Source organism: Taeniopygia guttata, chromosome 1 (assembly GCF_048771995.1).
Source record: "Taeniopygia guttata chromosome 1, bTaeGut7.mat, whole genome shotgun sequence".
NCBI lineage: Eukaryota > Metazoa > Chordata > Aves > Passeriformes > Estrildidae > Taeniopygia > Taeniopygia guttata.
The window spans coordinates 86,895,992-86,919,629 of NC_133024.1; the positions used below are offsets into that span (position 1 = coordinate 86,895,992).

The 23,638-nt window shown below is 36.5% G+C and overlaps 1 long non-coding RNA gene across 1 annotated transcript; it reads right to left on the reverse strand.

The window, feature by feature from the left end:
* Positions 1 to 12,328: 12,328 nt before the first annotated feature.
* On the reverse strand, positions 12,329 to 22,451 carry LOC140684639 (uncharacterized). Its single transcript, XR_012057225.1, has 2 exons — positions 21,150 to 22,451; positions 12,329 to 12,482 (listed from the first exon to the last, which is right to left on the reverse strand). It is a non-coding gene; the product is annotated as an uncharacterized lncRNA (long non-coding RNA).
* Positions 22,452 to 23,638: the final 1,187 nt, after the last annotated feature.

The window sequence follows — 23,638 nt, forward strand, 5'->3', positions numbered from 1 at the left end:
TAATACCTGTCAGTACCTCTATCACCTCCAGTGAGGAAGTGAGAGATAATCTTTAGTTACACTTGCAAGAGAATTTTGTTTCCCTGGCTTCTCTTGTCCTTGTGTACTCTTCATGTCCTACTCCTTCTCTCTATTCTTTTCCTTTACCTGACTGTTTTAGATTACATGCTTATTGAAGCATTACTCCTTCATTTTATGGGTACTATCTAGCATAGATAAACTCTAGTGAACTTGGATTTCTATGTATGTACATACCTCACCAGAAATGTGGCTTTCTTGAGTTCCAATAAAGTTAATAACAAGTTTTCCACTGACATGTATGTATGTGAATTAAATTAGGTATCAAACATAATGGATTTTTTTTTTAAATTAAATACAAGTGCCTATATGGAAAGGGCTCTTTGAATTCTCTTGTTTTAGACATGCCAGAAAGCAAAGTAACTCTCAGATTGTCTGAAATTCTTTCTGATTTCTGAAATTCTTTCTGATTTCTGAGAAAGAAGAATTTTCACATGAAATAAACAAAAAGCTTCTGATTAATTGGCCAACAAAGCAAAAGTCCTTCTCTCTTCCTAAAATGAGCAGTTCTTTATCAGCTTAATAAAATTGTCTGGGGCAATTTTACTGGTTCTGAACTTGATATAAAGACAAATACCATTCTTGAGAGACTATAAAGCATACCTTTAGATCAATAGAGCATAGGAAATCCTCCAGAGATACAGTCTTGTTTATGGTCAGAGGAGCCTTTTTGGGGATGGAAAGGGAGAGTTTCACAGTATTCAGGCTCATTAGAGTAAGTATCAGCCTAGAGAAGCCCTAATTTCTTTGAGACTGCAAAAGAGATTCAATTGAAACCTAAGCCCTTTTTCAATTGTGGTACTGGAATAATAGATTCTATGGCAAGTATCTTGGAGACGGTGGAAACGGCTGCTCCTTTTTTTATGCATAGTTCACTGATTAACATCTGCCTGATTGAACCCTTATAAACTTGGAATGGACTGAAATTTTATTGAGTAGGCTTGCTGAAAGGTCTCTGAAATACATGTATACGATGCCTGTGGGCATATAGATGGGCAAATAAATGGGACTTCATCAGGCATTCTGCCATCTGAGGACTATACACAGAATTTACTGTAAAAGCTAGTCAGAGTCATGGTATCAGGTGGTAGGTGTCCCTCAGTTTATTTGCTATCCCTTGCATTTGGACAGCAAAAATTACTGGAGCAATAAACCTGTGACAGCTATCATTGACGATTATCTGAGCTTTTACAGAGGGCAAATAAAATTTTAAACTTGGAAAGTCTGTATAAGTCCTTTTTGAGACAAGAAAGAAAAGAGAAATGGATATATGAGTAAAAGTTTTTAAAACAATACATTAAAAATATGTTCTAGTAATTCAGCTCTAGTTAAAGCAAGTTACTCTATTTAATGGTGTAATTACTTGCCATGTTCTGCTTTACAGCACCTTGAAAGCAAGCTCACTAGTAGCACAGTATGGGATTCCAATGTCTGTATTCAAACTGACTGGTGTCTTATTGAATTCCAGAGCATCATCATGAATAAAGGGAGCAACAACCTTTAGAGTGTTAAAAGAGCTAGACTCTGCCCCCCTCTCCTACTCCCATGGCTTATCATGCAAACCACTCAGGAAAGCTAAAAGCAGGAAGTACCAGGATTTCACTCAGCAGGATACAGATGCTCACTGGGATGCTCAGCTAGGTAAGTGGGTGTGTTTCAATACTTGATCCAAATTCTTTAGTCTGACTAAATAAAAAAACCTTCAGGTTTGGATCAAATTGACCACACCACACCACCATGTATTAATGAAGATAAAGTACACCCATGGAGGTCATCTGGCTCAGGAGAGATATCTGAAGAGTGGGAGAGAGAGCAGAGATGATGCATACACAAAACCAGACAATGTTGCTAGCTGAATGGGAGGGAAAATGTAAAGTAACTAAGAGAATGTGAGAAATGAGGCTCTGACCTGGCTTGCTTTCCTGTTGCCAGCCTTGTATAAATACTGCATCATCATCACAACGGGACTAGAAATTTGGATGGTGATCACTAAATACTGACAATGTTATCAGTGTGTGGTAATTAGAGAAGCACCTATGCTGGATGTAAATGTGATGACATACAAAAGTTCAATAACTCTTATAATTTCTCTATTTTTCATGGTGATGGACAGGTCTATATTATTGGTGTATAGTAAAGTATACAGCACAAGTAGTGCTGCATATGTACATGCTTCTGTTCGTTTATGTAGTAAAACTGAACACTTTGTTCAAAAGCACCCAATTACTTTTGTCTCTTATACTACTATTTGAAAACTTGTATATCTCATTTGTTACAATCATAACAGCACATGAGTAGATGATGAGCATGTGGGAAGGTAGCGACTTTCTTTCAAGGTATAACCAATATATCCCTCTGAAAAATATTTGTACTGTGACTGTAAAATTACAGCTGAAGTCCTTGTTGGATTTAGCCGAAGACCTTGCTTTAAGATGAAGACCTTTTTTTAAGATCTAACTGATCTTAAAAAAGGGAAGCTCACGACTAAAATCTGAACCAATACTTACACCTGATATCTGGGGGGGATTTTTCACAGACCTGGACTATAAATACTGATTTTCTAGGAAAAAAAAAAAAAAAAAAGGATAAAACACCTAGAGAAGAGGTATCCGTGTTACAGTTATTTACAAAGCCACAGAGAAAAATGCACTGAAAACCACACAGTTTTGAAGTTCCCTAGGCAAAAATTTTTTATTGTACATGGTGACATGGTGTAGACAACTGATGCTGACAACTAAGACTGCTGAGAGTAGGTGTTGGATGTTTATAAAGGCACTTTTATTGACCCACTTCTAGAAAAGTAGTAAATGAATCAAAGCAGTAACCTACAAGACCCTTCAAATAGGGAAAGCAAATGCTCTGACCCAGAGATTAAAGAGTTTACACTGCCTAATTGTTGTTGTGATCTTTTGTTTTGTTCACTGTGCCTACATATTGCTAGGATTTACTGCTAGAATTTTGTTTGATTATAAGGTCCCAACTTCAGAGTGTGGTGTTGGGTATTTGCCTTGCACACCTTAGCTTTACTCATCCCCCTGACCTGAAACAAGTAACTAAGCTGAGCAGAAGTGATGACCCCACTTATATGCCTAACTCCATTAAGCCTAAGGAATATGGGAGAAGCTGGTCAGGTCTGTGACACTAAATTCAATGGCAGTGCTGTTTAAAAATGTACCGTATTAAGAGTTCACTCTAAAAAAGCAAATTGCCTACATAGCTGTTTAGCTGTAGGTTACTCTGGTCTGGAGAATCTGAAGTTCAGTAAATAAGTTCAATGATATTTATGGTGTATGATGACACATATGACACATACAATGTGATGACACACAACGACACATGCAAGTGGTTCTTGGTTTAGACTAAATTCTCTTCGTTTAGATCAGCAAGGATGGCAAAGTTGCAGCACACCACAAATACTCAGGTAGTAGGTGCCTGTACTTATCTTAGTTGGGAAAAATTTGTTCTGGAAAAATATGTATAAGCTTCATGATTTGATTTTCCAGTTTCACAGGTATTGTTTGTACACAATATTCAAGAGATTGAAGAGGAAAACACAAGCTCAGTTAGGAGCCAACTGAGTCTATTTCTAGTACTGCTGAGGAGTCTTCAGCAATTTTTGTACTTAAAGAATTATAAGTTATATAAAGGTAATGCACAAAAAAAACCCCTAAGAACAAAAACAGTTGTGGTAACAAAAACAAGCCTTCCAATGCTTAGCTGTAGAAGACTGCACAACAGACACCAGCATAAAATAATGAAAGGAGAACACATAATTTAAAACTAATTAAATAACAATACTTGAAATAATTAAAAAAATATTTCTAGTTCAGCAATCTATATATGGTCTCTGAGGTCTCATGCTGGATACACACTAGTCACAAATAATGAGTGTGTGCTATAGTAAATAGACACTGAGAGGAAAATATCCTAGAGAGAAATGGTTTCAGATGTATTTCTCTTTCTATCTGTACTATGCAGTAGAAAATTCTGATAAACTGTCAATAATCTGAAAATCTTTGATATAAGTGGTGTTTAATAAATTGTGAGCAACTAATCTATTAAAAGGTAAATACATCTATCATTTGGTATGCCATTCTATTTAAGTTCAAGTTTTGCTGAGAGTTCTACATAACCACTCAACTGTTTATTATGTTTAGAAAGGTGAAAAGAAATACAGTAGTCTGCAATATATATATTTCTAAGCTACAGCAAGACATCCTCCTCAGAAAGGGGTTACAGCATAACATAAATCAACTTCAAACTCATAAAATCACTAACTTACAGGTATTTTATTTCCATAGGCACATTTATTAGTATTAAAATTTTACAATACCATAATACCGCTACCGGCTTATCTTAAAGTATTAAAGTGATAGGAACACTATTAATAAATACAGATCTTACAGCAAGAATTTTCTAAAAAAGTGTGACTTTGAACCCCAGATATTGTACATTAAGAATTTTAACTGCAGTTCAGTACTCATTCCCAAGTCATAGACAAAACTACAGCAAGCAGGTATTGCTTAATCACATAACTTCAGTGTTGCTTATGATGACTAAATATTTTTACACTTTTTCTGTTAGAAAGATATACTTCAGCAAAACTAAAAATCTGTATGACATTGGTTCTATCCCTGCAGCTGGTTATTCTGAAACATACTCTTTCATGTTCTGAAAAAATATTTTTGGTCATATATTCTTTTCAGCATGTTATTTTAAGTGCATATTCAAGTTAAAAAGCTTTATCAGTATTTCAGGAATTGGGTCTTCAATATTGCTAATAATCAAGTCTATTGTCACAGAAATATCAGATATTATTGTAACTTTAACAAAAATAGCTAAGTCTTCAGGGTTTCTCAACTACAGAAATAATAGTCTGGAATCTGGCAGTTTTGTTTTACTTTCAGTCTTTACTTTTTTCTGCTTTTTTTATTTCGCTGTTGGGAATTCTAGCTCATTGAATTACATTCATCTCTATCAAACCTCCATCAAATCCTCCGTAGAACACTCAGATGTTTTTTACCTTTATGTAACATGCACTTTTCCAGTTGTTCATTATTGGTCTTCATGTCTTCATTTTGACAATAACAGATAAAGTAAAGGGCACTTCAGGGGAGATATTTGATATTAAACTACAGCAGTCATCAATTTAATCTATTTTGGGAAATTTTGATACCATTTGTTTACCTAATACATCACCGTGGATGGGATTCTTCTCACCTAACTTCTAGTCATATAGTCAGTCATGCCATGGTCTTCTGGAGACTAATAAGCACATTTAGATCATCAATCACTTGACAAAATTCTACTTTGGGAGGAGATGAACCATTCCCAAAAAATTCCTCTCCTACCCACTTACTGATTATAAAGGCTAAGGTGATTAACTCAGATACGGATGTCGGATTTGAAAACATCTACATTTCATCCCCGTGTCTTGTGGAGATGTAAGAAATTCTAAAGCTCCTGTGTAGATATTTTGGGATTAACATGTCTGGAGTGTGAAGTGGTGCTGACATAAGGAAGAAAAACAGCAGAACAATCTGAACAGTGGCATGGCTCAAAATTTTTGGGGGCATTTATTTGGCTAAAGTAATTTCAAGTGTTTTCTGAAATGCTGACATTTGTTCTTATGGATAGGAAGACCGTCTGTTACGCTTGCATGTGGCAGTGCAAATGCACTGCTGCTTGACTGGGGTTTGCCATTTTGAGTGCAAGATGAGAGTAAGCAAGCAGAGATACAGGAGCCTCACTCTTCCTGGCGAGGCCAAACTCCTCAAGGTAACAGATCACGCTTTGTGTGAATTGACACAGATATCCAGAGAGTCCATTCTGCAGTGGTCTCCTGAACAACCAGCCTTAAGTCACAGGATATCAGCCTTCAGGTTCTTGTGAGCCTATCTGCTCTGCAAACATCTTTCCAAAGGATCTGCTGTAATAATAGCATTCTGTGCCTCTGGTCACATCTTAACACTGCTAAAGTCCTCTTGCCACCATCTCCCTCCTTGCTGTAGAAGAGACCTCTCTATTGGACTGGAAATTATGGCGAGGCAACTTCTGAGTGAAAATAAAATGCAAATATATTATACTGTGAGCATTATCTAGCAAGTATACAAATAAGCATCACCATCTGTGATAGTTTTTTCAAATGTGATTTTTAGGATCTGTTTTATTTTTTGTTTTGAGTGAAGCACAAAAACTGAAAGTTGTAGGGAAATCTGGCCTGAAGTATTTGCCATCGGTATATACATTTCTTCTTTATAAACAACATTCGCTTATATTTCATTTAAGCACTTTCCTCTTCCCATTCCCTTTGTCAAAGAAAATCAGTTGATTGGAGGGAAAGGATGCTTACTGTGAGAAAAAATTGGCATGGTATTTTGCAGATCAATATTTATTTTTCTTATTCAATGCATATTTTATTGTTAATTGGCTGTTGGGCTGTTCCTGTTTGGAAATATGCAAATATTTCTGAACTTTTTATAGAGAAATAATAATAAAACCTAATTTTAAAAAATGCATTTCAATATATGTAGAAAAACAAATCTAGTTTAGACTTTGGACAGATGGTCCGATTTGGTGCAGCTGAAAAATAGCACAATTAAAACCTAAATATTGTATGTTTCCACACTGCATGAGTCAGAGGTCAAATGTAGGCATTTATTTTTAATTTTGCCAGAAGATCTTGTCTAGTGCACCATATAGAGCAAAACTAAGGAAGATTAATGCATATTCCTGACTAAGTATGATTGGAACTTTCTGCTGGCATTTATACATAGGTTTAAATTCATTAAAATATAACTATCTAATATTTGTTTTATATGACTGAATTAATTGCATTTGTAAATGTTAACACTCAATGACAGGTCTACACAAATCACCTCATTAAAATACCAGTACACTATGTGCCTGAACTCTTAATTTTAACTCATTTTCAGATAACATCAGCATAACTGCTGATGTTAAAAATATTAACCTATTCAGAAGTTTACTTATTATTTCCTGTATATCTTTTGTTACCAATAAAGGAATTATTAAAGAAACAAAGAAACGGAGACATCAAACTGGCTGGACTTTGAATGACAGCTACCAGCAGTAGAAGAATGTGAAGAGACAGTTTGGTAAATGATTTCTCTTGTAATTGAGAGAAGACTGAATACAGCATGCAGAAATATAAAGGTTTTCAAGATTGAGAAAGTTATCAGGAAAAAATATGAACGTCTTTCTGTTCACTCTTTTGTAACCTTTAGACCAAACAAAGATAATCTAAAGCAGGATTTAGTTACTATGGCATTTTGGTGGCAGCACTTTTTATGAGACACCCTCTTTTCGTGTTCGCAGGTGATTCCTGGTTTTCCACTTTACTGCCTTCCTAAGCTGTGTTTCTGTTGCACTGTCTGGCATGTATAAATTACTCCCAACATGTTTGTTTGGTTGGTTTTCCCCTCCTTTTTTCCATCAAAGGCATAAAAAAAAATCCCCAAATCCCACCTCTCCTTAAATTTCACTGATGTTTCCAACTTTATCACTTTCTGATTATCCTAGAAGATTTTCAAATGAGAAACTGTGTTTTTTTCCAAGTATGTTAATCTTTTGTCTAGAGAAAAATACAATTGATTCTAAAATACAATTGATTCTGTGTCTCCTGAGGCAGGTTTGGTAAAAATATCAATAAGCCCTCTTTCCCCATGTGAGTGATATTTAGGCAGATGATCACATGCTCTGAATAAACACAGAAGAAAAGCTGGGTATTTAGGTTAGCAAAGGGAGAACAGTAAGACTAAGATTCAAAATTATTAGCCAAGCCCTCCTTCTTAAAGAAAATGCCTAGGGGATTGTAATGCCCAAGAGGTACATGCAAACAGATTTCCAATTGCTAATTCCCGTTTCAAAGAAAGCCACTTTCTTATTGCTTGAGACTCAAAATACCTATCATTAAATTTTGAAAATACTGAGCTGCTTTGGGGCTTTAGACTTTACGGTATTGTTATTTCTAACCTTATACCTGGATTTTACAATCCCAATATTTTGCATAGTGTCCTCTGATAATACTAAATAAACACATTTTAAATGATATCTGTGAAGTGTGATGTAGAGAAAGAGGTTATAGTTGATTATTACTCTCTCACAGCTCTTCTTTAAAGCTAAATAGGTCAGTGTAGACAATGTGCTAATTTAGATTCTACCTACATATCTACCAAACTGCTTAAAATTTGCAGTATACTTGCTTGTTTTATTTATAAAATTCTCCTGTCTAAGGAAATCTCTTTGATCAGCTGGAAAAATGGAATAAAAGATTCAAAAAAAAAAAAAAAAGATTTGTGGACACAAAATTTTCAAAGAATCACTGTGTCATTAATTTACATAAAATTTCAGATTCATTTAGGGAAAAAATGACAAATCAATGCTGAAAGCATGTTTGGTTGAACTATTCAAAACCTTCCGAGATAGATGCAAAGATCAAAACTGGTTTGATGCAATTACAAAAATTCCAGACATATTCTTAATAGCGCAAAGATGCAAAGTTGTCTTCATATACTATTTCTTTTAAACTGCAATACCTGGCATTATTATTTATTCAATTCTTGCACACTCCAACAAATCTTTGTTTAGATACACTTTTCTTTTGTTTCTAAAGCCAAATATGTGAGCTGGAATTTTGCAAGTCCATGGAGAACAGACAAAATCCTTGACACATGTGATTCTGAAAACCTTCAAACCGTATGTCATGCATGATTTTTGTGAAAGATTATAAGTTATCAGTTTTGAAAGTCTAGTATTTGACACAAATACTGGGAACTTCAGAAATATTCAATGGGTTCCTATTGTTTAGAATCACCACTGAATGTTTTCAAGTGTTATATACAATCCTGGATGCTAAGTCTGTTCAGAAATATTTGGAGAGGCAAAATTTAAAAAATAAAAAACAAACAAACAAACCACATAATAAGTCCATGGAAAAATTTTTCAAATGTATATCTGTAGGGAGGAAAAGACCACCATCCATTGCATATTGTATTGTTGGCAGCATATCCCTACTTCTTTAATGGCCTCAAAAGAAAAATAATTCATTTAGCTTTCCTGTACTGCCATGTGTTAGTTAATGTACAGTATTGCTTTCAGAACAGACTCTTTATATTAGCTTATTGGTTTTCCCAGATTACAGCCAAAGGGATATATATGAGAGAAATAACCTTTCATGAAGCATTGTGGCATTTTCAGTTAATATTAAGAAGTTAAAGAGACATACACAAATTTAAAGATATTTTTCCATTTATGTAGAATTATTTTGATCCATTTTGAAGCTGAAATACTTTTTAGTTTATCTCAGTCAGTTAATTCATGCTTATTATGCTAATTTCCCCTTCTGAGTACTTATTTACATTTGGACCACTAGGGCACATAAACCAGATTTGTGATTGTTTTCCTTTAAGAGATAGTTTATTACAGCTTTACTGCACATGTTTTCATACTGAATTGACTGTAAGAAATCAAAGAAATCTGAAGAGTTTGGTTTGTTCATAAGAAGTGAAAAGTTGTTGACTGATCTCCTGAAAATTAGTCTGCATTTTTGGAGCATGTTTTATAATCAACTCTGTGGAATAGAGCAATGGCTTCAAGTGGTGATATGTAAGACATGTCTCATTAAGTTCATGAGTTTACCTAATATCAAATATAAATCTTTTTTTTTTTTAAAGCACTGCAGACATGTTAAAAAATTAATTAATTTCCCCAGAATCTTGTAAGACTATTCTGTATTTCATTCCCCATTTTCCTGAAACAAAAGCTGCATCACCAGTGTTGAAAAGATTGATTTTTGGTGTGACAGAGCTATCACAAAAGTATTCCCCCATTCTCAGCCATTTATAAAAAAACATGTGAAAACTTCACACCATTATCTATTTAAGGTGATCACTGTGTGAGACGAGCATTTAGAGAGCCAAGTCCAAGACAAGTTTTTTACTTGCTTGGTCTGTTCTTTAACTATGTTAGCTGTGTGCTGGTCATAATGTAGGTGGCCTTCTGGGCATACTTGCTGACTTACAGACCTAACACATCTCATGACTGTCAATATGGATGTAATGTGTGAAATACAAGATCAGAGAAATCAGATATTTTGTTTTCCCAATAATTTTCTCCCAATCTCCAAAAATTTGCAGGATAAACAACTCCCAGAGTTATAAGTCAATCTCTTCAATTGCTAATAATATCGTATCTTTAAATTATATATTTTCTTTCACCTGAAAGGATACTACTGTACCATGCTAAATTAAAAATCCTGCCACTGGCCAAAACTAGGCCTGTCAGCAACACCAGTAGCAGCTCTGCGGAAGCATATATACAACAGGGTAAAAACTGCTGCCCAGCAACTGGGAGAGAGGACTGAGTGTGAGAGAAACAACTCAGACACCAAGGCCAGCAAAGAAGGACGGGGAGGACTCTTTCATGTGCTGGAGAAGAGGTTTTCTTGCAGCCTGTAGAGCAGATATCCTGCAGGCTACAGAGGGCCCCATGCCAGAGCAGATGGCTGTGACCCAAGGGAAGATGCAGGCTGTGGAGAGGAGCCCATGCAGGCACAGTTTTTCTGACAGGACCTGTGACCCCCAGGAGCAACCTCCATTGCAGCAGTCTGTTCCTGAAGGACTGCAGCCTGTGGAAAGGTCTCACACTGTAGCAGTTCCTCAGGAACTGCAGCACGCAGGAATGACCCACGTTGGAGAAGTCGGCGAAGGATTGTCTCCCATGAGAGGGATCTCATGCTGGAGCAAGAGAAGAGCAGGAGGAAGAAAGAGCAGCAGACACAAAATATTATTAATTGATCACAGCTTTTATTCTCCACCCTTCTGAACCACTTAGAGGAATGAGATGGTAGAAGAGGTGGGAGTGAAGCTGAGCCTGGGAAGAAGGTAGTAATTGACAAGCAAACTCCCTGTCCTTATCTTGACCTATGTGCTTTGTGTAGCATTTCCTCCCCTTGTCCTGTTGAGGAGAGGAGTGATAGATTGGCTTGATGATCACTTGGTTTCTATTCAAGGATAATTGATCACAAGCCTCTTCCCTTGCTTCATTGTCTTCACGTTAAATAACAGATGTTTTCTAGATGGTGCTATAGAAGCAGGGGAAAGAAGAAATTCAGAATAAATTAAGTGTTTGCAAAACCTTGCAAATACAATATCCAAGTTGCTTATGTGAGACTTAGGCTTCATGGGGTTTTAAAGAAGTATAGTGGGGTGAGGAGGCAATGTTATCTCCAAACCCTGAGCTTGAAGATACTCGGCTCTGGAGTGGGATGACAGAAACTACTATTTACAATTCAAGTAATCATGTCTGAGTAATGAAATGTCAGTGGCCATTGTTTCTTTCATGCTCACTTGAAAAAAAAAAAAAAAGGCAGGATGGGATTTCTGCCTGGAGTTTAACTCCTGACGTGTGTCTATCTGGAATGATGTGCAGAGCTCTTTTGTGACTGTTGACTTCCTGCATCTAGAAAATCACTGGTCAAACATTGGATTCATGTTATAAAATATGTTAGGGATGAAAAGCACTGCATGAAACTTCTTTTGGGATTTAGGAGAAGAATAAACTTTGTTCAGACCTATTTCTTGCTCCCTGGGAAACAGCCCAACTAATCAAGACACACAAGAGTAATAAAGTGTTTCTGCATTACCCTAAATGTAAAGCATCATAGGGCCAGAGAATGAGAAAATTTATGAAATTTATTTTCTAGCTTAATAGTGAGTATTCACAGCTAAGAGATTTTTTTTTAGGTTCTGCTCTTTGTCTTAGAAGTGCTAAGATATTCCATATACTAATATAGACAGTAATTGGATGAAAGTAGAAGCAGTCCAGTATCCATAACCATTTCTCTTTGAGCTTAAGGACAACCAAAAAAAGCTTCTCTGCACTTCTGCTCCAGCTGAGGCCAGCAGTCTGTGCTTCAGGGTTTGCCACATTTGCCAAGGGTACCCCAGCATATTTTCTGTATCCAGCCCTGATTTGCCAGCTGTCATATATGAAAGCATGCTAAGCAAGTCCAGCTAAGTCCTATGAGTATCCCTAGCATCACAGCAGGCTTTATGCAAGAACTGCCTGGATGAGATAAACCCTATACAAACTATTTAAAGATGCTTTACATAACATTGTAATAACTCTAGAAGTGACCGAGCACTGGCAGTAGAAATTATGACACATCACAGTTGTTCTACTCCTTTGTTGCCAGTTCTTTTTGGGACATATTAAGAAGTTGTTCTTACCTAGAAGAGGTACAGCCTCTTCTGCCTTCTCTTACCGCAACCATAAATTTATTTTCTACATGGCTGCAATCTTTACTGAGGAAAGCAGCTTAAATCAGTATCTCTTCCTTTAAGTCATGATCAAGCCATACCCTTCCTCTGTGAAGAGGCAATCTGTCAGAAAAAAATATGTGAATAACATATATGAACTTTATTTTCCAAACATTCCTCATATTCTTTAAGTGTTCAAACCTAAAATAAACACCATAGCATCACTTTTCAGTTTGGTACTTCAAGGAACAACCTTAATTGCTGTGACAAAATACCACATCAGAAAGCATAAGATTTGTTAAGGAAAAAACATAAATTCCCATTTTATTGTCTCTTCTGATAGCAAATCTAATAGAAGTCCTGGAGAAATTCTTAAAGCACCTAAATTTTATGTGTGCTCCAATAGTTTTTCTCTTCCCCCAGGGAGGAAAAACTACCTCACTAAAAGATAGTTGTGGGTCTTGAGACTTATTGTTAGTTCAAATATAAATCACGATTTTTATATGAGATGAGAAATCAAGTTCCAGTCATTTTTATATGTGAAGTTTTGAATTTGATAAGTGTACAAACCAGAGTCCAAGGGTATTTTATAAATTCTTACTTTAATAAGTTGAATAAATTGCTTTATACTTTTAAACCAGTAGAGAATTTTGATGTATCAAATATGTACTCTATCCCTCTTTTTCATCTCATAATTGCTTTCCTTCCTAAGTATTATGGTTTCTGCTGTCTTCAGTACACCATTATTTGCTGGTGTACTCAAATAAACAGTATTTTGATAAGTATATAAGTATATTTTTTCAATAAACAAACTTAATCACCTCACATGTTGATTTTTACCTGCAGCTCCCAAAATACCAGTGACAGGTTTATCTGTACATAGTTTTGCTGGAAAGTTGAACGTGAACCAGCAGTTCCCTGGCAGCCTCGAAGGCCAACCCTGGGCATCAGGCACAGCATGGCCAGCTGGGCAGGATGGGGGATTGTCCTGCTCTGTTCTGCACTGGGGCAGCCTCACCTGGAGTACTGGGGCAGTTTTGGGTGCCACAACATAAAAAAAGTCATAAAGCTATTAGAGAGTGTCCAAAGGAAGGACAAAAAGATGGTGAATAGTCTAGATGGGAAGCCTTATGACGAATGTTTGAAGTCACTTGGCCTGTTTAGCCTGGAAGAAACTGAGGGGAGGCCTCCCTGCAGTCTACAACATCCTCATGAGGGGAAGAGGAGGGGCAGACACTGATCCCTTCTCTCTGCTGACCAGTGACAGGATTCGAGGGAATGGCATGAAGCTGTGTCAGGGGAGATTTTGGTGGGATGTTAAGAAAATATTCTTCACCAGAGGGTGTTTAGGCACTGCAACAGGTTGCCCAGGGAAGTGATCATAGCACCAAACCTGACAGAGTTCAAGAAGTGTTTGGACAATGGTTTAACGCATATCATGTGACTCTTTAGGATGAGTCTGTGCAGGGCCAAGGGCTGGACTCAATTATCCTTGCGGTTCCCTTCCCATCTAGAATATTTTATGATTATACTCCCTTAAAGGTTAGGGAACACACTGTTGATTAGTAAATACAGATTATGTTTACTGTTTGGTTTTGGTTGTTCAGTATTTTTTACGGTTCCTCCTCATTTCAGGAATAGAAGGAAATATTCTGCTCTTTCTCTTTCCTGGATCCTGCATCTGGATATATTTGATTTCAGTTATGGTGCTGCATTTTATCATGGCTATGGAATGGTCCCATGGCCACTGCAGATAGCAGAACAGGCTGCAGTCACTGTGGAGGGAAGTCTGGGTTTGACCAGCATAAGCAGTAGAAGCAGCAGACCCAAATTTTCATGGCTCACCAGTCCCTCTCTTCCCCTTCCATTCATATCACTCTTTTTCCTCTTCCATGCTCCTTCTCATGGCAGAGGCACTTTGACTCCAGCCCCAGACCACCTCTTAATCCTTGTGTAATCACGATTTACCAACACCACCAAAAAGCTCAGAAGCAATCTTGGCAAACACAGCAAAATATTCTGTTTATCCTGAGACTGACAGTGAGTGAAGAAGGTATCTTCTCAATGCTCTAGACACAGTGCTGTACCTCCAAAGCAATGCACCCACTCAGCACAGCTCTGTGCTCCATTTGGGTCCTACAAGGTCTGACCACAATAGGACTGTACTTACATTTTTCACAGTGATGAGCTTTTCCTGTCAGACAGGATTTTGACTCTATTTTGACTCAGTCTGAGTAATAAACCTTTGTGGCTTACAATTCTCCCCTGCCATTACATGGTGCAAGGGCACAGTGGCTGACAAGTACCATTACGCGGTTCATGTCAGAGTGCTTGTAGGTGGCACTATGAGGACAGGGGCAGGACAGGGATAGTGAGGCCCTTGGGCTCCCACAAAATTGCTCGACCCACAACTATGATCCTCTTCCTTCACAATGTGCGTGGCTTTTAGCTGATGCTACCTGTAATGTGAGTCCCCCAAAGAAGGCTGATGAAGGAAAACCAACCAGACAGCATAATGGCCAAAGAGAAAAAACTGTGGGAAGTTCTCCTTGTCAGGATCCTTTGTGTTTTCTTTCCAGAAGAGGCTTGATTGACTTGACAGTCAGCCACACCCATGGCTGATGCATTCTCTGTTATCTATACTTCCAAGGTGTAATCTGACATTCCTGTATGGGGATGTACATGTGGAGGTGGGATAAACATTCAGAAAATGTGCACTTTTACATCCCTCTTCTACCAATCTCCATCTATTTCTCTTGAAGAATGAAAAACAAGTAAAAATAAAATAGAATAATTTTTTTTTTTGTCTCAGATTATATTTTCTGACATTCCCAAGTCAGGATAAAGTGGCTACCTAAATATGATTTACTTCCCCCACACAGCCAGGGACCTCAGCCCTGACCTGCAAAAAGACCACCCTCCACAAAACCAAAAGTATAATTATACTTCCATGCTATGTCAGTCACAGACTCTTCCGGAGGCTGTCACCTGTGTAGATGTGTGTTTATTTTGACATTATATTTTTGTGATCTTGTCTGCCGTGTAGTTGGAAAGAAGGAAAAAACTTTAAAAAAACAGAAGAAGTTTCAGTTCAGTTTATTCAACTGCCACAACAAAGTGTCTTGAAAACCTTATCAAGGCTCTAAGGTTTTCTGTGGATCAATCCTGTGTTGTCAGTAACCTTGCTTCTACACTTTGAGATATGGAATAATGTACATGAATTGTGAACTTAAGGTGTTCTAAACAAGCGATAAACATTTTAAATGAAAGGAGTAAAGGTGGCACACAAATTCTGCTCTTTTCAAATGGGGAAAATATTGCAGCCCAAACTGGATCTGCCAGTCAGTGGCTCTAAGTCTCTTAGTAAATCTTCCACCTAAATATACTGCATCTGAGCCACTTTTGCTGTTACCCTGTCAAATCTTATTATTTATAAATTTAAATATTTAAAACTTATACGTGCACATTGGACTTTGGGTCTCTCTTATGGAATTTAAGACATAAATAAGTAAGGGTCTTACAAAAGTTCTTTAGAAACTACTACATTTCTGATGTAATAAACACCAATTATCTTTAGCAGGTCTGGAACAACAGGGCAGTCTGACATCAAATTGATGACATAGATGATAACAATCTCTCTCCTAATAATGAAACCAGATAATATCATAATATCAAATTTTAAATTTTACTGACTTACTTATTTTCCTCAGAAAGCAGACTTTTCAATCCTTGCTACAAAAGATTCCAGGTAGTTCTTAATTTGAAGCCAGATACCCACCTAATCACAAGCTAAAAAAATACTGAATAAATTCACTGGTATGCTGAGCTGGCTTTTTGCCATTTCAATAAAAAATCTTTTGTGGAAGAAAATCTCTTCCAATAGGATTTTCATTAAGATCTTCTAGAACTGGAGAACACAGTTCAGTCTAAAAACTGAGGTATGATCTCTAAACACTGTCTACTCAAAACAGAGTAGATGTGTGCATGGTAAGAGCCCATGGTGGGTGGGAATTACTTCCTAGGTGAGGAAACAGCTGCCAAGCAGATGAGTATGCCTTAGCACATAGAACATTTTAAGTGGTGGCTGAGTTTAGAGACTTTAATCTGCACACAAACAGCTGAAACACAGGTGAGTTGATTGGCTGAAAGATATTTTTACTACTTTGCCATAATACAGCTGTTATGGTATGTAAAACAATTTTTGCAGCTCCAAATTGGTTCCTAATGTAAATTGTTACATTACAGGAACTACCAGTATTGTTGCTCTGTTGACACCATGCTACTTCTTGGCAGTCACTTCAGATGGAAGAGGGAAGGTAAATTCAATATGTTAGCTTTATTTTTATTTACTTATTTTTAATCAAAAGGCGCTTAATCCTCCTGGTCAGTGCTAAGGAAATGTTGGGCTGCTGAAATGAGCATCTAGGAAATTCTGCTGACCTGACATATTTCATAAGCTCACTTCTGAACTGACCATTGACTGAATTTTTATACCGTCCTCATAGCCATCCTTTGTTATACCTTTTATGCCTGCCAAATTAATGAGTATTCTAATATCTTATTCCCATCTAGTCTCTGCTGCAACTCTTTCTTTTTAACATGCAAAATGACTAATTTTCAGTGATACCTTAGTATACAAAGATTGTAATGACACATATTTTAACATAACTTTATGCTGTAATTTCAAAATCATTGCTTTGCTTGTTATTCTTTCATAGCTCTTGTATTATTTGTACTATTATTGTGAAAGACTGACAATTTTCTGCTGAACATAATTATTAGTTAAGGTTCATACAGTATATAAGTGAAAACATTTATTCCTACAGATTCTTATATAAATAAAGTGTTTTCATCGCTGCAGTAAGTTTTTAAGTTTTAAAATGGGACTTTTATTACATATGTGTGATTCAATTACAGACTCATTCTGGTAAGAAGGAAGCTGATGGTGGCAATGGGTAAAGTGTTAAAGTAGTCCTAGAAATCCAAGAAAGAAAATCCCAAACTCTTCAGTTTTGAAGCAAATTGGAAAATATAGCACACACTACCTCATGATGCACAAGCAGATTGGATGCATGTGTAAGTGATACTGACAAAGATGTCTTTCTCTATTGACTAATGCTCTGCAGCATGCCTACTGAGAACTCTGCCTTCAAACCCACGCTATTCCTCTTAAACCTCATTTGAGATGTCAAAGTCATTTGAGAGAGGGTGAGGTTAATTCCATTTTTATATTAGGCACCTGGGCTTTGAAACAGATATGTTTTATATGCTATTTGTATTGATGCTGAAGTTAGGATAAAATATTTTATTTGTAGCTACAATTAAGTTATTTTCAACATATATTTTTTTAGTACAGTGTTATTAATCTTAGTAAAAAGCAACAAGGAGAAGAGTTTCTCTGGATGACAACAACAATTCTGGACTTTTTATTTTCTTCCCTCATTTTCCATTTTCCAACTTCTCTACTTCTTTTTTGTATTTAAATGCTTCCCTTTCATTTCTTTGTCATTTCTCAAAAAAAATGTATCTTCTCGTACTTCCTAATAACTTACCTAAACATGAAAGCCTTGTTTATATTGTCAGTGTAGACATAGTAGAGAGGGTTCATTTTCTCTAACTTCATGTATGTTGGTGTAAAGAAATTTAGAGTAAGATTTCTCCTTTTTCTACTTTTTCTATGATTTTGAGGACAAATTCCTTTATTGAATCAAATGATACTGATGCAATGTTATCTTCCTGGTCTAGAGAATTGGAATTTTCTACATAGAAAATTCCAATTATAATCAGTGGATGCAATTGGGCACTTTTAGGAAATTGCAGGTCCAGTTCAGTTGCCAGAACAGAGGTGCCTGTTGCCAGACTGTTAGAAAGTGTTACCTTCATCCTTCTGTATACACAACATAGAGCATGAAAAACATGCTAGACATCTGAATTAGTCCAATTCAATTCATCCTACAGTAAAAATCCAAAATAAGACAGATACACTGTGCCTCAGGTACCCCACACACATGCCTGTGCATGAATTAATTGCCCAGGATACTTTTAGGGTCCATTGAAACCTAAGGCAATCCATTCAGAACACTATGGGGAGCTAGCCAGTTCACCTTCAAGTAGACATGTAATATGGACAGCCAAAGTGCTCCAGAAACTCTCCAGGATGAATTAACTAGCCTGAGGATAACTATAATCTGACTTCAATTTGCTAAATTCAGGCATTTGAAATTGCTCATTTGCAGTACAGAGGACTTGTCCAACATTACACTTAACTGAACGCCATATTTGACATTAAATTATTTCAGCCAGGTGAGATAAATCACACCCTACTTCATCATGAGCAACAATGGAGCCTGGGAAGATGCATAAAAGGTAAGGATATTCACATATTTCAGAAAAACGGATTCAGAATTCTCCAGACAAGGAAGATAATACTGCATCAATACCATTTGAATCAATTTTGTCTTCAAAATCATAGAATCATAGAAAGGTCTGGGATGGAAGGGATCTTAAAGATCATCAAGTTCCAAACCTACTCCACCAAAAGCAGAGAGGCTGTGCTGTTTCTTTTGAAATGACAACATCTTTGACAGTATTGTGACCCAGCCAATGCATCATACACAAGGCTTCGAAGGTCTAGGTGTGACTAGCAAGAGGGAGCCTTGTCAACAGCTAGCGCTGTCCTCCCATTTTATGATTGTCTAGGTAAGTCTGAAGAAGGTGTTGAATCAGTGAAATTTAGAGATGGAAAGAAGTTCAAGGGATTATCTTGCCCACCTTAAAGGGGGTGAAGTTTTCCTTGGATGTAGAAAAGTGTATTTTTCTATCTTGACTTAAAAACCTCTAAAGTGAGGGATTAATGAAACTTCACAGGCAGCTTTCTCTAGGACTTTGTCACAATAACAAGCTTTTTCCTAATATCTAGACTGATTTTTTTTAATTAAGACATTTTGCTCTACTTTTTTCCCACAATAAAGGAGGAAGTATCTTTATAACCATCTTTTATGTGGTAGAGTATGGGAGTATGGCTGTCATGTTCTGCCTCAGTCTCTTTTTCTTCCCTAGACTAAATTAATTCTCTGAACCTTTTCTCACAGGTCATGTCTCCTAAACCTTACCTCATTTTTCATGCTCTCCTCTGGGTTTCTCCCATTTATCTTTCTTAAAGTGTGATGTTCAAAAGCAGGCACAGAACTCCATCCTCACCAGAGTAGGCTGGAAAGAATTGTGTTTTGTATTTTATGTGTGACAACCCTGCTAATCCCCCACAAAATAAGAATACAATAAGAAAATTGTGCTATCAATTTACATTTATTTTTCAACTCACTATGAGCCCCACTTTTCTGTTCTACTTCTACTTAGGCAGTCATTCCTCACTTTATAAGTGCACTTAAAATTTTAGATTAAAAAGAAAAAAGTGCTTCCAAATCTCCAGACTTCCCCTGATTTCAGGAATGAGTGGGCAAACATCCCCACAGGGTGCAAAATTTGCAAGTTTTCATTAAGAAAAAAGTTTTTCACTTTTGAGTAAAATGAAGGGACCAAAGATCAAAAGACAATTTCCACTTACTACAACCTATTTTTCATAATGTAAAATTTTCCAGCATGCTAAGTTACTTTTGGACTTCCAATTAGTTCTGGAAAGAAAAGGTGGAACAGAATGATCATTTGACCAACTTGGGGACAAGAAGTTTAAATAATTGCAGTGGATCATCCACTGAGAGATAAAAATGGTGTCTTCCACTTTATACTGTTTTTTGGGTTTTTTGGATATTGATCAAAATAGCAGCATGCTGTTCCAGAGCTCATCTGAACAGGCAACTGGAGGATAAGAACATTGGCTGATAATAGAGGCAATAAACACAATAATAAAGTAGGCAAAAAGAACAACAATAGGAGGTAGCAATTGGAAAGACAATATTCTAGACCATCCACTTTCATTAAAGAAAATCACTGAGGTCTGAATATGGAGTGAAATTTCCAGACATGCCTTTATTTTTCAGAATTAAGCATGTTTAACAACTAAAGAACCCTCTTAAGTTTCATTAGATATCCTGAGTGGCAGTGACCAAAGTCAATGACATTCATCCTTCCTACTTCCAACAGTCATCTTCTCAGAATAAAAGGAAAAGGTCAGATAGCTTTTGAAAACAAAAGAAAAGGGTGGAAAAGGAAAGGGAAGTGGGACTGGGGGGGAGCTGAGGTAATTATTTTCCTGCTTTAACACCACACCCTTAATGTGCAGCATGTGGTAAATAAGTTAATGTTTGGGCATTGATTTTGAAGCCCCTATCCTCTGAGACATCTAGATCAACTTAAATCAACAAAAGATTCCTTTGAAATAGCCTAATTCTTCTGTCCTAGGATGAAGGAATGAAAAATCAGGCAGGGACTTCTAAGAAGGAGTAATTTTGTACTGGTATTTTAAAGTTATATTGTGACTCATTTTTCCAATCGTTGAATACTATGAATTTCTCTCAAGCTGTGGATTTAGCTTGCTTATTTTAAATGCAGAGGAAAAAGCTGAAGTGCAGGAGCTAGAACCTTTCCAGGCTTGACTTGTGCAGAATTGGGAAGAGCAGTGGGAAGCACAACACAGATCAGTTATCTCTGAGCTACTCCTCTGTGTTTTTAACCAGAAGGACCAGTCTCATGCCAGTGCTCCAAAGCTACTTCTACTGCCAGAATTAGCAGGTAGGCTGCCTTCTCTCCTGAATAGTCTGCAACACTAGCAGCTATTAAAAGAAATATGGAAATTAGCAGTTAAAGTCAATGAAGTTGATAGGTCCTACTTACCAAGTTGGTGCCTCAGTGATCAGCTCTAACGAGGAAAAGCTGTAGTCAACTCCTTATCAACAGCTTCAGACTTGGCAGAGCTGGATTTTGAAGTGAAACCAAAAATCATGGGAAAAGTGACACATAGTTTAGTGTGACTTTACTTGTACTTTAACCTGAATAGGGCTGAAAATACGTTGATGATTCAGTCATATTGTGGTCCTCTTACTCCTTTCCCAAAGATGCTTTTTCAGTATAAAACACTGACAGGCTAGAGCCTAATACTAAGCTGCATTTAAAAATTGTTTCCCTGTATGTGTTTGTGCATAAGGGTGCACATGAATTTATTGTCATTCCATCATTCACAGTGACAGGCATTGTAACTTGCTGTCATGCCATGGCACCTTACAATGATGTGAACTTTAATTTTTTATTAAGATAGTAAGTTACAGTCAGTTAAAGATAAATGGCTTAGTTTAGTCAGAAATGAAATAAAGGCTGGCATGCCTGCAGTACTAACAGGTTAGCAGGGTTGATAGCAGCCTTTTGGGGTAATTCTCCATTGTCACTGGTACAGTTTCACTGGTGGAAGTGCTCTTGCCCTCCTGTTACTTTATCTAAAGCTAAGTGGCATTAAGGATATTAAGAATCAAGAAAAGAAAGGTTAATTATAAAGCAGGAATTCAACCCAGATTAATGCAGATGTTTCAAATTTAGATACCTAGGTCTGTTCTAGTCATATCCATCTGTCTTTTATAATGTCTTTCTGAATAACTATTGAAGAATAATGCATTATAATCACAAAGAGGCATAATAATTTTAGTGTAGAATGAATTGAGTTTATTGCACGCTGGAAATGCTTATTTTTCTCTGTTCAGTATAAAAGGGAACCTATGTTGAAGCAATTCAGGCTTAAATATCTAACTTTTGGAAAGCTAACTAGATGAGTGCATTTTCACATGTCTTAATAGAAGAATGCTCATTTTTTCACCATTTTTTTCTCTCGCTCTTGGATTCATATACCTTTATATTTAACTGTTACTAAGCAGATGATCTAGGGTGGAAAACATATCCTTAGACCCCAGATACAGTCTAAAGGAAAATGATTTTGTACACATGAAATTTATTCACTCAATTTTTATTGCATCCCAACTTCTTTTTTTTCCCTTGTATAAAAGCAGCTTGTTTTCTCTAAATACATTGTTCTTTACATTAGAAACACATTAGAAATAGGGTATGTAGCTATTTCTTTACAAATGGTCCTCATAAAAAATTCTAAAAACCCAGGTTCCTAACTGAAATGCAAACTCAGCATTACTTAGGACAACAGCACCAGCAGTAAATGCAAGCATGTGAACCAGGGAAAGAAAAAAAAAAGAAAAAAAGAAAAAGAGCAAACCAACCGAAAAACCAACTCCCTTTGCTATAAATCAACCTCAGATTCAATATGAATCATCAAATTTAATATTGCCATGATCAGTATTCATTGAAAATAAATGATGCCAAATATGCTTTAAGAAAAAAGAAATCTGTTTAAATGGTATTAATGGTAAGGCATACTACAGCAAGGTGAACAACACTGATAATATTAAATTAACCCAAGAGGCTCCCTAATCAGGATCCCTATGCAGAAATCTGCTTGCCAACTGTCGTTCTTTTTCCCATTGGTTTAGTTAAGGGTTGAAGTTCTTCTTGAAGTTTCTTTTTTAATCATTAGATCCCGACCTTACAGTTTTCTCTGACTACTTTCCTTCAGGCTGTCTTTGCTCCTGTCAATTTAGGATTTCCAGGGAATTATTCTTCTTTGAAATGCATATTCCAGGCTTGAAATACTGGCATATGTACACTGTAGAGTAATTGTGGAGGCCAAATGTTTAATTACACATGACAGCTGGAGCTGTAGGAGTCCGAGGCATGCTTGAAAACAACTTATGCCCTATGCAGTCTTAACGAAAAGGAACAAAATAATATATATTTAGGTTTTGTGCCACATGGTAGCCGCTGTTCTCTCTCTTTTCACAACTGAGGGTGGTTTGCAAGAAGTTCAGCTGCTTTCACTTCTGTGTACTGTCTCTCTGAATATATACTTTTTTTTCTCCTTTATACAGTCTAGGCACAAACTTTTAGACCATGCGATTCTACAAGAAATGTTTGGAAATTTTGTTTCATTTTTTTCTGGATGACAGAATAAAAGCTTTTCAGGAGGTTTTCTAATACAGTGTTGATACAATTTCACGAAACCACATTTGTAGAAATGCCAGAATCAATTATAATTTTAGTTACAAAAGATATAAGCAGCATTTGTATTTTACCCTTAATACATGTAATTTACTCAGAAGTTAAGCAAAAGAAATTACATTATTTCTAAGGCTTCAGAAAATATTTATTTCAACCAGCATAATATTTTTCAACATTTGTAGACAGATAGATTTAAAGAGACATGAAAACAATCATTTCATTTTGCTGTCAGAAATTTTCTGTTCTTAGTGAAAGCTAAAAGTTATTTCCTA